Source organism: Salvelinus fontinalis, chromosome 35 (genome assembly GCF_029448725.1).
Source record: "Salvelinus fontinalis isolate EN_2023a chromosome 35, ASM2944872v1, whole genome shotgun sequence".
NCBI classification, from domain to species: domain Eukaryota; kingdom Metazoa; phylum Chordata; class Actinopteri; order Salmoniformes; family Salmonidae; genus Salvelinus; species Salvelinus fontinalis.
Window position 1 is genome coordinate 19,874,061 of NC_074699.1, and position 16,473 is coordinate 19,890,533.

Sequence of the window (16,473 nt, forward strand, 5' to 3'; positions counted from 1 at the left end):
CAGCACACTGAAAAAAAAAAACCTGGCCTTGCAGTGGGCTGCCATCTTTAATCCAAATCAAATAATTGGGCTTTATCCCTCTGCGGGACTCATATAATCATTTATAGAGCCTCTTGCTGTGGTGGGGGAGGGGGGTGGGGGGTTGCTGAGTGGATAGGGCTGTAAAGGATCTCATGGTGAGCTGGCCATACGCTATGCTAGCACAAAGGCTCTCACTAATCACAATTCCATGTGCATAGGGAGTAAATCTCACTGCCAACGCTGGAACATATGGTGGAATTCCTCCACACACACATACGACCGGATTCTCTCTGTTCACATTTAGACCTACCACAATGCATTCAAAAGCTCATACATCATCACATGAAACGCAGCAGGGTTCTGAATCAGATCAGAGCCTGCCTGCCTCTGGATGTCCAGTCATGTTGGAGGGAGATGCATTTCTTTGGGGAGCAGCAGACAGAATGGCGGGGCGCCGGGGACATGGGGCCAAACATCCAGAGGGGAGAGCATGTCGCTACCTGCCCATCCTGCGCTTTGTCTTGCACCTCTAAAGAGAAGAGGCATGTGAAAGGCAGGTAGGCCCCAGGATAGACCACCGTCCTCCATTAAATCACTCCAATTACAGAGCAAAGAGAGAGATAGAGAGGACAAACCAGACACTGACTGACCAACTTTTTCACCTTGTCCTTCTTGGATTCTTCAGACCCTCGAAGTCACTATGAGTAAGGGTTTAAAACTCAGAGGACAAAGGCAGGGTCTTAGAGAAAGCCAGGGTGTATCAACATTCTGGGTAAACATTTCTACTGCTGGTGACCAGTAAATCTGGTTCATCAAATAAACTGTCTGCATTTGTTCAGCTCCAGCCCTTTCACCAAGACACCACATTCCTCAGGCAGAGAGAGATCCCCTCCCCCACTGCCTCACTCTCTCTCACCCGCTGCCCCCTTCCCCCGCAAATGCAAAGTTTACAGGCTGGCGTGGCCAGAAGTTCACACTCATTGGTTGAAAGACCCTTTCAGAGCCAGAGTAAACTTATCAAATCACATCTGTGGTTCAACATGCACCATACCACTGCCACTTTATGAGTGAATGTCTGAGAACCTTGAGAACTGAACTGTAAATGGGTTGATAACTACTGTATGCACAGATTTGCGTGAGACCCAGAAACCCCTTTAATATAATTGGATTTGGAGCTATTACCTTTGTTCTCTGAAGTGTAGTGACCATTTTATTTGAAGTGCTCTCAGAGGTGGGGCAGCACGAGAAGATTGCTCACTGGATCTGCTTTAGCACTAACAAGTGGGAGCTTTTAAGACTAAAATCTAAGTACATTATACGTACAATAAAACTAGTTATTTGATACCATTAAAGTCAAGACTGCTCCAAGCAAACACTGCTCTATTCAGGTCAAAAGAGCCATTAGCCTTTTTTCTTGGGTTAAAAGCTTTGGCTAGAAATATGTTGCATATCTCACATCAATCATCCACCTCACCCCAGTGCTAATGGTAGCTGTAGACATCACATGTCACTGGTCGGCTTTTATAGCCATTCTCATTACACTGCAGAGCCAAAGGAATTCAATACATTCAGAAATAAACAATGGCCTTTCTGCTATTAAGCCACATCACATCTAATTACATTTGAAATGGGGCCAGGGCCACAAACCCTGCTGTTAAATGAGAAAATGACTTTTGTCTGGTGGGGATATATATAAAAAAAAAAACAGGGTGCCTCATTCAGAGCAGAGGCTTTCCTTCTTAACTCCTAACGTCACATAGCAGCTAGCAGGAATAATTTTCCCCATTCTGAAGTATCAGATTGCGCAAGTAATTTTCCCAATTCAAACACAGCCCTTTTGCAGAGCAGAACGTGGCAAGGTCTAATCGATAGGGACTGATTTCCCTTTTCAGTGGCTGTGGGTATCGGTTTTGTCTCAGCTAGTGTTAAGTGTGCGGGGGTGTTCCACCTCTGACAGTCTGGTCGGCTCCCTAGAGGACCCAGGCTGGTGTTCCACTGTGGGCCCGCTGCCGGTGTTGAGTTGAGAGGAGCTGCGGCCCCTGCATTGTCCACTCAGGCCTCGGCCCGGCTGTCACGCACCTGGAGCTCGGCTCCAGGGAGGCAACAGAGAGGAGTCCAGCTACTGCAGCTCTATTGTACATTCTCACAAAGTCACTTCATGTGGCGGGCTAATACAGTATGCAAAGGGAAGTGTGTTACATCAAGCTAAAGTCTCACATAAAAATTAATGGATTAACAGATAACAGCCGTCCATATGTCAAGTGAAATGTCATACTTTCCTATAGCCTGCGGTTTAATATTAGTTACAACGCTGAGTAACAGAAGTCAGAATGTGGCATGTGAGAACAAAGTTCTACAGATTTATTTAGGTCCAAATGTGAAGCATTTAACTTGTACATGCCCTTTAGGTTTCATGTTTCAGGTTTTATTGTCACATGCACAAGTACAGTTAAATGCCATTCTTGCTCTTTCCCAACAATGCAGTAATCAATATCAGCAGTACTATACATTTTATGAAAAAGTCAAGTAGAACAAAAACACACAAGAAATATAAATAAGACCACAAGAAAATAAGTAAGCTATATTCAGAGTCAGTTTCAGTACCATATCTACAATGTGCAGGGATACTGGGGTGATAGAGGTAGATATGATTAGGGGTAAGATGACTAGGCATCAGGATATATGATAAACAGAGTAGCAGCAGCATATTTGGTGATTGTATGTATATATATATATATATGAGTCCGTATGAATGTGTGTGCATGTTATGTACACCCTACCCACTGCCCCAACAGATCCACATATGATGCAATCTCTGTTGCACTCCACATTGGCCTCTCCCACCTGGACAAGAGGAACACCTATGTGAGAATGCTGTATAAAGACTACAGCTCAGAATTCAACACCATAGTGGCCTCCAAGCTCATCACTAAGCTGAGGACCCTGGTACTGAACACCTTCTGCAACTGGATCCTGGACTTCCTGACGGGCCACCCCCAGGTGGTAAGGGTAGGCAACAACACATCCGCCACACTGACCCTCAACACGGGGGCCCCTCAGGGCTGCATGCTCAGTCTCCTCCTGTACTCTCTGTTCAACCGCAACTGTGGCATGGACATGGGCCCTCAGATCCTCAAAAATGTCAACAGCTGCACCATTGAGAGCATCTTGACTGGCTGCATCACCGCTTGGTATGGCAACTGCTTGGCATTTAACGGCAAGGCGATACAGAGTAGTGCGTACGGCCAAGTAAATTACTTGGGCCGAGCTCCCCGTCATCCAGGACCTCTGTACCAGGCCGTGTCAGAGGAAAGCCCTACAAATTGTCAAAGACTCCAGCCACCTGAGTAAGGCTGGGCGATACAGCATAACAATCACCTCTCCATTTTTTCCTAAAAGTTATGGGCGATTCACGATATAGATCTTGATTTCGTAAAATGTTCTCGAAATAAGCTTTGTTGTAAAATACACTGCATTTCAAAACAGTCAGCAATAATCAAACTAATTCAGGGGTTGTGAAATTATACATAGCAAGACTTCCACAATTATAAGACCAAATAATCATTTATTTACTCAAAATAGTTGAACATGCTTTTTTGCAATAATTACTGATCTGGCTTTCAGGTCTGTCTACAAAAAAATTCTGGAAGCAGGCATTATAGAAAATGAACACAGGTAGGTCTCAATCTCTCAAGCACAAACCCACATGCTAGTGAGGACACAAGCTCATTTTTATACTTCAAGTTTAGCCAAATTGTAATCTATTTGCTAGCTAACAAGGTAGAATTGTTATGGACATAATCTTCAGTCCATCTCTAACTGTTTGAACAGCATGCTAGCCTGTCCACTTTGTTCAGATGATGAAATCAAGTGGCCTACCTTATTTCTCAGAATGAAAAAAGTTGCCAATACCTTGTATAATAGTTTTTTATTCTCATCACATTTATAAAACACAGATTAAACAGCTAGTATAACAGTCTTTGGCTAAAATACTGCTAGTGGTACCCCAATGCCGCTCAAAACAGAAACGGAGCATTTATTTTCCAGAATCAATGTTCATTGACTCTCCCGTTTTGTTAGTCTGCTCTTCACACAATTTGGAAGAGTTGAGACATAAGGGTATCATAAAAAACTTGATTCTTGCAATATAGGCATATGCAATGTAGTGCTAAAACATACAATCTAATTAATCAAATTAATTTGATATGTCACCCATCCCTACACCCAAGTCATGGACCGTTCACTCTGCTACTGCACAGCAAGCAGTACCAACACACTGGAACCAACAGGACCCTAAACAACTTCTACCCCCAAGACTGCTAAATATTTAACCAAATAGCTAGCCGGACTATCTGTATTGACCCTTTTTACATTAACTCTTGACTTATCGGGGTGGCAGGTAGCCTAGTGGTTAGAGTGTTGGGCCAGTAAGCAAAAGGTTGCTGGATCGAATCCCAGAGCTGACAAGGTAAAAATCTGTCGTTCTGTCCCTGAACAAAGCAGTTGTTCCCCGGTAAGACGTCATTGTAAATATGAATTTGTTCTTAACTTTGTTAAAGGTTGCCTTGTTAAATAAATAAATCACATACGCTGCAGGAACCGTTTATTATCTATCCTGTTGCCTAGTCACTTTATCCCCAACTATAGTGCCTTCGGAAACTACCCCTTGAGTTTTTCCACATTTTTGTTAATTTTATTCTAAAGTTGATTAAATAAAACAATTTCCTCAGCAATCTACACACAATACCCCATACTGACAAAGTGAAAACAGGTTTCTGGACATTTGCAAAGTTATTAAAAACAAAAAAAGAAACACGTTACTTACATAAGTATTCATAAACTCATAAGGCCCATAGACCCTTTGCTATGGGCCTCGAAATTGAGCTCAGGTGCATCCTGTTTCCATTGATCATCTTTGAGATGTTTCTACAACTTGATTGGTAAAATCAACTGATTGGACATGATTTGGAAAGGCACACACCTATCTATATAAGGTCCCACAGGTTGCCAGTGCATATCAGAGCACAAAACCAAGCAATGAGGTCGAAGGAATAGTTCGTAGAGCTCCGAGACAGGATTGTGTCGCGGCACAGATGGGGGGGTACAAAAAGGGTACCAAAACATTTCTGCAGCATTGAAGGTCCCCAAAAGCACAGTGGCCTCCATCATACTTAAAATTAAAGAAGTTTGGAAACCCCAAGACTCTTCCTAGAGCTGGTCGTCCGGCCAAACTGAGCAATCGGGGGAGAAGTGCCTTGGTCGGGGAGGTGGCCAAGAACCCGATGGTCACTCTGACAGAGCTCTAGAGTTCCTCTGTGGAGATCAGAGAACCTTCATGAAGGACAATCATATCTGCAGCACTCCACCAATTAGGCCTTTATGGTAAAGTGGCCAGACGGAAGCCACTCCTTAGTAAAAGGCATGACAGCCCGCTATGAGTTTGCCAAAAGGCACCTAAAGAATCAGACCATGAAAAACAAGATTCTCTGGTCTGATGAAACCAAGATTGAACTCTTTGGCATGAATGCCAAGCGTCACGTCTGGAGGAAACCTGCCACCATCCCTACGGTGAAGCATGGTGGTGGCAGCATCATGCTGTGGGGATATTTTTCAGGGACTAGGAGGCTGGTCAGGATCGAGGCAAAGATGAACGGAGCAAAGTACAGAGAGATCCTTGATGAAAACCTGCTCCAGAGCGCTCAGTACCTCAGACTGGGGCGAAGGTTCACCTTCCAACAGGACAACGACCCTAAGCACACAGCCAAGACAACGCAGGAGTGGCTTCGGGACAAGTCTCTGAATGTCCTTGAGTGGCCCAGCCAGAGCCCGGACTTGAACCCGACTGGACATCTCTGGAGAGACCTGAAAATAGCAGTCTGAATACTTTCCGAAGGCACTGTATACATCTACCAACCTCAATTACCTAGTACCCCTGCAAATCGACTCGGTACTGGTATTCCGTGTTCCACTGTGTATTTATTCCTTGTGTTATTATTTTTCTCTCTCTATTTTTTTTATATTTCTCTCTAGATTCTTGGGAAGGGCTTTCAAGTAAGCATTGGAGTGTGTTGGAGTGTCCGTGTGAATGAGTGTGTGGAGTGTGCATAGAGGGTCAAAGCAGATAGCCGGTGAAGCCACTTTGTGAGCTATTTAGCAGTCTTAAGGCTTGAGGATATAGATGCTGTTCAGGAGTCGTTGGTGTCAGACTTGTTGCTTCGGTACTGCTTGCCGTGAAGAAGCAGAGAACAGTCTATGGCTTGGGTAGCAGGAATCATTTTCCGGGCCTTCCTTTCACATACTCGACTGGGTGGTTCAAAAATAGAGTTCCTGCTAAATAAGGAAATAACTATTTATTTAGCAGTTAAATCATAAGAGTAAACAACCAACTGACATTTACTATATTGATGCTATAAAGCGTACAGAATGATAAACTGACACTTTCAACATTTGAGTAATGCAGTTAAACAAGTTTGACAAAAATGATCCTGAAATGTTGTACTTTCTTCATGTTAAGCAAATAAAAACCAAATCGCCCAAACCTAATCTCTCTATCATAATTCGTTAATGGTTTTTTACCCTTGTAGGATGGCCAAAATTAGGGTGACAAAATCAATGTAGGCCAGAGAAAATTCTGGAAAATAGCATTGTGTAAACTAGGCTAGATGCTGTGCGATAATTAAGGCTAACTGACACTGTTGTTGAACTCGTCATATTTTTATTCTCGAATCCAGAGCACATAAAGGTAAGATAGAGATACATTTTGGTATACACTTTTCATAATGTGAAATTCCTGTTATTTACCAAAAACTAGTTTCAAAAACAAGCGCATCTCTAAAATGGCAACGGTGCACTGAGTGTACCACAACGGCTTCATTTTCAAAGCCTTTTCCATTTCATTCCATTCGTGTTAATTTCCCTCCTTTCCACACCAGTGTGGTCACAGCTCTCCCTGCGCTGTGAGTCACGTTAGTCGCGTCAACCATTCTAGGTTAATTGTTCGTGGAGGATTAAATCACATTTATTTGAGTCAGGCAGGTCTGACTGGATGTGTTTTGTTTGAACAGATGGTGGACCAATCTAGGCTAATTCAGACGGGAAAAGAAAACAGCCTCCACAGTCCTCACATTTAGATTCATGCAAATGTCTGATTTCTGAAATCTGTATGGATCTAAAACTTGCAATGGCTCTTTTCTTCAGTTTATGTTCTTATCTTCCCACTCCTTCCATACCTTATCAGGTATACCACAACATCCTCTGTTGTATACTGAACATAATCTTTACCATTCAATGCAGTCCCAACTCTTTCTCTTCAAAGGCTGAGGTTAATAATTAACCTTTTTGTACCAACCTTTTAAATCATTTACCAACACGGCTTTTCAAATGATTGACTCCAGTTGACATGGTTCATAGTTCTATTGAGAATGTGATTGTCTATTAACTAGATGAGCAAAATATAATCTGTTTGTATTTCCTAATCTATCAAACCCCCATTTCTATATCTCACATTTAATATAATCTGAATCTCCAGAGAAAGGAACTGTTCACCATATTCTGACTGATACGGACATCAGACAAAAGTAGTTTGCTTGATTTCAAAGCTGGGAGTAGGGTTGTTTTAGTTGAGAAACAGAAGCTCAGAAAGACAAGCCTCAAGAAAAACCTTTGCAAATCCAATCTATCCATGTGCCTGATTTGCAAGTGAAATGTCTCAAATACAAGTTTCACTGCTTCACAACAGCACTGAGACCGCAATATTGAACTATCTTTTAGATTAGAAACAGGGTGAAACACGACTCAACATGGTGAAAATTCTCAGATTTCAAAATATGTGAAAACATCAACTGGCACAGCAAAGCAGACATCGGTTTTGCTGCGAAAAATTATGTTTACCACTATAAACGAGTGGCCAATTCTCTCTTTCCCTCCTCTGCAAGAGACTGGTGCTGACAAGCGGGGGCGATTACACGGAGGCCTGTATTGTGAAGACTTGGCAGATTAACAACCTGGCCACACACTTCTGTGCTGTAATGTACTGTACGCTACACAGGAGGTTGGCAGGCAGGTCGTCTGCACATGCCGTTAGTGTAGGGGGTGGGCTGCGGTGAGGTAGGAGGAGAGAAAGGCAGCAGTGAAAGGAAAGCCTCCCTCCTACACACCTCCTGCTCCTCTGCCTGGCTGGGTGCCAGGCTCCAGTCAGCTGTGCTGCAGTGTTGTTTACCCAAGGCCTCTGACACAGCGGGTCATTTAGCAACTCAGGGCCTGCCTGCCACTGGCCTGGAACTAAGCCAAACCACCGCCAGGGTTCGGAGATGGCCAAGACTGCCACTAACAATAGCGAAACGCATTTCACTCCTCACCTCCACGCCACCGCAGCAGCACTGTGCATTCAATAGGGAGCGCAGCCCGGTTTCGACACGCCAGGATTAAACTCAGACCCGACCCGGACCACCCTTCCCTCCGGTCTGTTCTAAAGACAGGCTACTAAGTCAGTGGTGTTAGTGAGAATTCACTCACTTCTAGATGGAGATAAAAATGTTACGTTTAATGACGAGGCTCTGCTGTGACATAGGAGCTCAGCTTGGCTCTGCTCCCTGGCTGCAGCTGGTGGAGGCCATGGTGGAGGTCTGTTTCATTCGGCCATTTCCTCTCATCTGTCTGTGCGTAGGGGACTCATTAAACAGCAGGTGTTGAGATATGTCAAAGTGGGAAGGATATGGTCGTTGACGATGAAGAGAGAGAAAGAGAGGAGGAGAGAAAAAAAAAAAAGGGGACGCAATAGAGAGAGGGCGATAGGGAGCGGGGCTTGCGGTTGCTGCTGACAGATCAGATTACACCAGCCATCAGTAGCTCCCTTTCCAATAAGGGCCAAGGAAGTCAAATCCTCCAGGTCGATTTGGGGGGGGGGGGGGGGGATAACCCTAAAGGGCATGCACCATTTGCATTTAAAATGTGAGAACTTTTGCCTTGGTAAACGTTTGTGCTCAGCATTGCAGCCGATACGAAATTGAGATCAGATTTAAGCAAGCCATACTCTTATTGTCATTATCAAGAACATACATTTCAAACATCACTGAGGTTAGGGCGGCAGGTCGTCTAGTGGTTTGAGCGATGGGCCACTAACCGAAAGGTTGCTAGTTCGAATCCCTGACGAGGTGGGGGGGGGGGGGGGGGGGGGGGGATTATCAGCCGATGTGCCCGTGAGCAAGGCACTTAAGACTAATTGCTCCGGGGTCACCGTTGATCATGGCTGTGACCCAACTCTCCGAGGGTGACTCAGTTGGAATATGCGAAAAACACATTTCCAATTCACACATGAATATTAATACACACTTGTACATAGGGCTGGGAAACATATCGAATTAAGAATCTAGGTCATTTATTTATTATGCTCGTTTATGGCCGCTTGTTCTCATGTCGTCTTCCCATTTACACACACACACACACACCAAGCTCATCCCCCTGCCACTAACAACAAAGATGAGAGATCACTACTTCCTCTCTGACAAGCGGTTTCAACTCGCTATTTGCATTTGAGGTTTGGTCCAACAGAATCACTCATACGGACACCAAAACACATTGAGACAATATTTTACTCTAATAAAAGGGGAAGTTTACCTTTCTAAATGATACCCTTTTTCATGTCGCAACTCCTCATATTGTGGTTGTATCAATGAACATTGACTCTGGAAATGTAATGCTCATTGCGCTACCACGTACCGCTAGGAGCATTTTAGCCAAAAGACTGTTATACTAGCTGTCTAGTTGTTTTATATATGTGCAACATGGCAACTTGTTCTCATTCGGAGAGAAAAAAAGGTAGGCCGCTTGACTTCAACATCTGAACAAAATGGACAGGCTGTTCAAACAGAGACAGAAGGGTGTGTTTATAACTTAAATTAACAATAATTCAATTATTAGTGGGTCTTATGGTTGTGGAAAGCCTAGGTATAATTTCACAAGCGGTGAATTCAATAGATTATTGCTGACTGTTTGAAATGCAGCGTATTTTACCTTTAAATTGTACAATTAAGCTTATTTAGAGAAAAAAATGTATTGTAATCGAGATATAATTAAAATCACCCATAAGTTCAAAGCAATTCAATTGGGATACACTACATGTATGTGGACCCTTCCAACTAGTGGATTCGGTTATTTCAGCAACACACGTTGGTGACAGGTGTATAAAAATTGGGCACACAGCCATGAAATCTCCATAGATAGACACTGGCAGTAGAATGGTCCGTACTGATGAGCTCAGTGACTTCAACATGGCACTATCATAGGATTTTCCAGTTGGTCAAATTTCTGCCCTGCTTGACCTGCCCTGGTCAACTGTAAATGCTGTTATTGTGAAGTGGAAACGTCTAGGAGCAACAAGAACTCAGCCGTGATGTGGTAGGCCACACAAGCTCGCAGAACGGGACCACCGGTTGCAGCACTCACTACCGAGTTCCAAACTGCCTCTGGAAGTAACGTCAACACAAGAACTGTTCGTTGGGAGCTTCATGAAATGGGTGTCCGTGTCCGAGCAGCCCCACACAAGCCTTAAATCACCATGTGCAATGCAAAGCATCGGCTGAAGTGGTGTAAAGCTCGCCGCCTTCGGACTCTGGAGCAGTTGAAACGCGTTCTCTAGAGTGATGAATCACACTTCCCCATCTGGCAGTCTGACGGACGAATCTGGGTTTGGCAGATGCCAGGAGAACGCTACCTGCCCCAATGCATAGTGCCAACTGTAATGTTTGGTGGAGGAGGAATAATGTATGGGGCTGTTTTTAATGGTTCGGGCTAGTTCGGGGAAGGCCCTTTCCTGTTTCAGCATGACAATGCCCCCATGCACAAAGCAAGGTTCACACAGAAATGGTTTGTGAGATCGGTGTGGAAGAACTTGACTGACCTGTACAGAGCACTGACCTCAACCCCATCAAACACCTTTGGGATGAATTGGAAAGCGGACTGCGAGCCAGGCCTAATTGCCCAACATCAGTGTCCAAACTCACTAATGCTCATGGCTGAATGGAAGTAAGTCCCCCAGCAATGTTCAAAAACCTAGCGGAAAGCCTTCCAATATTAATGCCCATGATTTTGGAATGAGATGTTCAATAAATAATTTTGTCCATGTGTATGATTTTAAGGCCATATCGCCCCGCCCTACTTGTACATGTATAAAATAGGACAAATATAGCAACACCCACCAAATTATTATTATTACATATGGTGGCAGAAAACACATCTTTAATAATATTTGGCCTCTTTTTGGTTCATGTGGCCATAGTGCTGGAGCTGCAATCAAGAGCACGGATCTTGAAATTCATCAACTCCTTTCTTCCCTGTAGCCTCAGACAAAAATCACTATGCCAATCCATGGTCGGTAGACTCATCACTGCCAATAAAGCGGAGGTTGAGTATAGAGACAAGCATCAGTATAGAGACAAAGTAGAGTCGCAATTCAACGGCTCAGACACTGCCTGTTCACCCCACTATCATCCAGAAGGCGAGATCAGTACAGGTGCATCAAAGCAGGGACCGAGAGACTGAAAAACAGCTTCTACTTCAAGGCCATCAGACTGTTAAACAGCCACCACTAACATTGAGTGGCTGCTGCCATACATGTAAAAAAATGTATCACTAGCCACTTTAAACAATACCACTTAATATAATGTTTACATACCCTACATTACTCATCTCATATGTATATACTGTACTCGATACCATCTACTGCATCTTACCTTTGCCGTTCTGTACCATCACTCATTCATATATCTTTATGTACATATTCTTCATCCCTTTACACTTGTGTGTATAAGGTAGCTGTTGTGAAATTGTTAGGTTAGATTACTTGTTGGTTATTACTGCATTGTCGGAACGAGAAGCACAAGCATTTCGCTACACTCTCATTAACATCTGCTAACCATGTGTATGTGACAAATAAAATTGGATTTGATTTGAGTGGGCCAAGCTCACGTCAGGTCAGCTGGTGCACATCTTTAGCACAGCTAGCTAGCTAGCTAGCTAGCTAGCTGTCTGTCTGTCTGTCTGTCTGTCTGTCTGTCTGTCTGTCTGTCTGTCTGTCTGTCTGTCTGTCTGTCTGTCTGTCTGTCTGTCTGTCTGTCTGTCTGTCTGTCTGTCTGTCTGTCTGTCTGTCTGTCTGTCTGTCTGTCTGTCTGTCTGTCTGTCTGTCTGTCTGTGAAAAGTGGAGGAGCCACGAGGGTTCCCCCAGACCAGCCCAGCCTCCCCGGGATGGCTCTCTCCCAGCAGCAGCAGGTGTGCCCTTTGAGACGGAGATACATAAAATAAGTGTCTTTCCCTGCACCAGCCCAGCAGCCTTCCCCTCCTGCTCCTTTTTCTTTTACAGCCCCTGTAACAATGACTGAAATAAATTAAAAGATCACCAATCACAGCCCTGACAGAACAGCACAGATACGCTACCCCACCCCCCGGCCTCTTGTAGGAGCCACGATGGGAATGCTCACTGTTTGAAGAGTTAACTCTTTAATTCCGTCTGGAATGTTTCCCTTGGGTGGGGCAGTGCAATGTTGAGACAGACCAATATCCCCCTGACCCCACTCCTCCACCTTCTACAACATCTCCCCCTCCCCCTTCATCTCTCTACCTCTATTTCTAGGTTAGTGGAATATTCCACACTTGACTGTTAGGAGCAGGATACCGCAAGCAAACTCCCACAAAGGAGCCTTCCTATAGCCCCATGGTTAGATCATCTCACGAGATTAGTCAGGCTCGTGTCTCCTTTCTAAATCTCTGCATATCTGACACCTAAACAGGTTCTGTATTGCTTTCTATACCAAGACAAACAAACAGTTACATTGAGTACAGACTATTCTCTGATGGAAAGAATGCTATTAGAATGGTGGAGTCGGTGCTAATCGCGTGTTGCCTCCTACACCCAAACCACCCAGCCAGGGCCCTGTGTTAATGAGGCACAACGAAGGCCCACAAAGGACTGAGCAACAAACATAGACAGAAAATCCCACTACAGACGCAAGGCACCATGTGAAGCAAACATATAAACACAGCGCCCGAGTCTGTTTAAAGAGTTAGAAATACTACATCGCTGAAACCCAGGTTATGAAAATAAAGACTACGGATTAAAATACATAAGAAAAACATCAACATACATAATTCATTCATGTGGACTGCCTGAAGCATGAAAATAGAAACGTATACAAAGCCACTTAGTTCAAATAGGCTGATTTAAAATGTGGCTTTAACAGTGTAACACAAGAGCAACAAACTATGGATATCCTAATTTAAATAATCATAAACTTCTCAAACTGTATTATCATAAATCCTGGCTCCAGCCACAATCTCACTGAATAGTTGTCCACCACAAACTAAAACTGGAATAATGGAGGCCCTGAGCAGTCTAATATGTTTTGAGACAAGCTCTGAAATTAACAGACCAAATTAGGCAATTTTAAAGCCCTTAGCGCTCAGCCTATCAATCACATTAGGACACATCAAGAAAGCCCAGATCATAGGATGTGTTCTTGCTCGGTTTTTATTCTGTTAGTTCCTGTATTCTGAAAAGAAACTCCAGCACATTGGTGATCTTGATGGTCCACAAAAAAGTAATGGATCTTATGTAACCAACGATTCAGTCTCAATAGAACACCAGGAAAAAGAACGTAAAGTTAGTTCCTGTATTGTCAGTTCCACAAGAGACATCCATCTGAGTGGACAAAATACTGTACTCTAACATTCTACAACAGGACTAGGCTATACTTATTCAACCAGTCTTTAAACACAGACATTAGAAAACCTGTGTAGAACTAATGAGACACCGTTTCATGTTTTTTTTTTATGCTTTCAGCTGTACAACAAATAGGTGTTGCACAATGGTTCTATAAATAGATGTGAAGAATTATCTAGGCTAGGAAGTTCTGTTGGTTGAAAAAGGCTTGTGAGAAGAATTCTAGCCTGTGGCAGGTAAGAAAATAAACGAAAAGCAGAATGTGTTCACTTAACTAAACACGGCAAGAATCTGGCTTATAATAGCTACAGATCCCTAGTAGTAGCTGTCCATAGCAGAAAACAAACAGGATGATGCTAAACAAAGGAGATGGGAGGGTTCAAACTGAACAAGTATACAACATCATTGAAAAACAGGTAGTAGGTGGCATTGGATAGTGAATAAAAACAAGGCAACATTGTGAAGCATTTAACAAGGTTATACTGATGCCGTACACCTGTACTGTAACAGGTTAGGCAAGGAGGGAGAGAGGCCCCATGATTCCAACCACAGCCTCTATCACTGAGAACTGAAGCCATGTCACAGTGCAAAGAAACCATTTCTCACACATTTCCAGTGGTCTTCCCAGCACTCTGCTGGGCAGATGCATCAGGCTGCATTTAAACCACATTTCATTGTCAAAATGCATAGTGGAATACATCTGCTAAATATGTCCTCCTCATTCATCATCCATGAGCCATAAATGAGGCTTAACCTTCACCCCCTCCTCCCTGCTCTAAAAGCAGCTCCCACAACCTCCATCGATCGCATCGCAGGCAGCTGCAGCTGTGCAGCCAGCTCCCTATTTCCTGACTGATGCGTTGCTGGGGCGACAGCTGAATTATGCAACAGCATGCATTCAACAAACATGTTTTAATGCCTGGCCAGTAACTAGCAGCAGCCAGCAGTAGAAACCAGCAGTGCTTGGAGTTTAATGATGCGATGAGCGAGGGGCTTATACTTCCTCCTAGACCCAGCTTAGCGCTCCCTGACTCGGTCATCACTACAATGCAAATGAAGCCCTGGTTACAGTCTCCATTCTGTTGATTAGGTCTCCCTTGACACCAGAAAAAAAGGAACATCTAAGATGTAAACATGAAGAAACGGCAGATAAACCAGCGAAACCAAAACTACCTCTAGTCTACCACTACCACAAATATTATCATTAGAGAATTCTCAGCTCAACCCCTCCAGTATGGAACTGCTAGGGAGGGAGTTAGCTATCACTGCCTGACACCCAGGGCACTGTCCACAGGCGTGATTATTACTCTATTAATCACTGGGAGATTACCACGAGGAGAGGGATACGAGAGGTCAATTAGTGGGCCTACAGCGGAGCCCAGACCGGGGGGGGGGGGGGGGGGGGGAGCGAGCGATCTGCTCAGGCCCAATAACACTCCGGCCAACACTCCACGCAATGCTTTTGTCCATCCTCTCGTTTGACAATTATTTACTCTGCTGTTTAAGGCAAGGGCGTGGTCACAACACATGCATCAATGACAGAAAACAAACTCTCCACCCCCGATCTTTACACCATGCTCCTTTGACACAGAGTGCTGTTGTAGAGCAGTGTTTCCCAACTCCTGTACCCCCAACGGCACACATTTTTGTTTGCCCCAGACAAACTCACCTAATTCAACTCATTGAGGGCTTGATGATTAATTGACAAGTTGAACCAGGTGTGCTTGTCCAGGGCTACAATAAACATGTGTGCTGTTGGGGGTACTGGAGGACTGGAGTTAGGAAACACTGTTAGAGGACATTCAGTTGAATGCATTAGGTTATACAACTAACTAGGTATCCCCCTTTCCCATTCTTGGCTAATACAACAATTGCATAATATCAAATCAGTGGTAGGTTGTTCAATTTGGTTTTTATCACATTAATATAAATGAAACAAACTATTGTGACACTCAGGTTATGGTGTGCCATTACTTTTGAAAATATGATCAACACTCCCTCCGGAGAATGGTATTTGTGGCATTTGCTGAGGCTTTTCTCCAGCCTCTTGAAGACAATACCATCAAAAAAGTCCCCCTTCAGCAGTGCAACCTAAAACTGCCACAAGAGATGAGCAGTCATTAAATACTGCAGAGCTGACATAATGACAGGAAAGATAAAAGAGAGGAAACAAAAAAAGCGCAGACCAATTCTCATTTGACAATGCCTCTCCAACCCCCCAGGCTCAACCCCCTCTCCTAATAAAAGAACCACGCCACAGATAGCCAGGCAAGGGCTCTGCGACACCTCTCCTGCTCTGATGACTGGTGGCTGTCTGACAGCTGGACCAAACAGAGACATGTCGACCACCTCTAACCTATCGCCGCCAATGACGCATTTTTTTGTTCACAGTCACATAACAATGTGGTCAAACTTCTTTTCATTCAGGTTGTCTCCACTGTGATCTGATAATGTGGTAGCTAGAAGTATACTACACCCTCTATCCTGTCCGTCTGTTCTCTGTGATAACTGTAGCCTACTCTAACCATAGCACTGCTGCTGCCTGCCTGCATCTAATCCAGGGCTCAGTCTGCTGTCATTTATTTACTTCCCCTTCCACCATCACTCCTGTGGAGCTAAATTTGGAAATAGACGGAGTGACAGTCCCAAAGCTATTTCCCCTTTAAATAGACAGTAATGACATCCTTGGAAAATGATAGTGCAGCACACGCAATGCAACGGTCAGTCACAGCAATCTGTTC

The 16,473-nt window shown here is 44.0% G+C and overlaps 1 protein-coding gene across 3 annotated transcripts in view; it reads right to left on the reverse strand.

The window, feature by feature from the left end:
- LOC129834477 (AT-rich interactive domain-containing protein 3B-like) overlaps positions 1-16,473 on the reverse strand; it is a 65,025-nt gene that overhangs the window by 45,602 nt on the left and 2,950 nt on the right. The window lies entirely within an intron of this gene.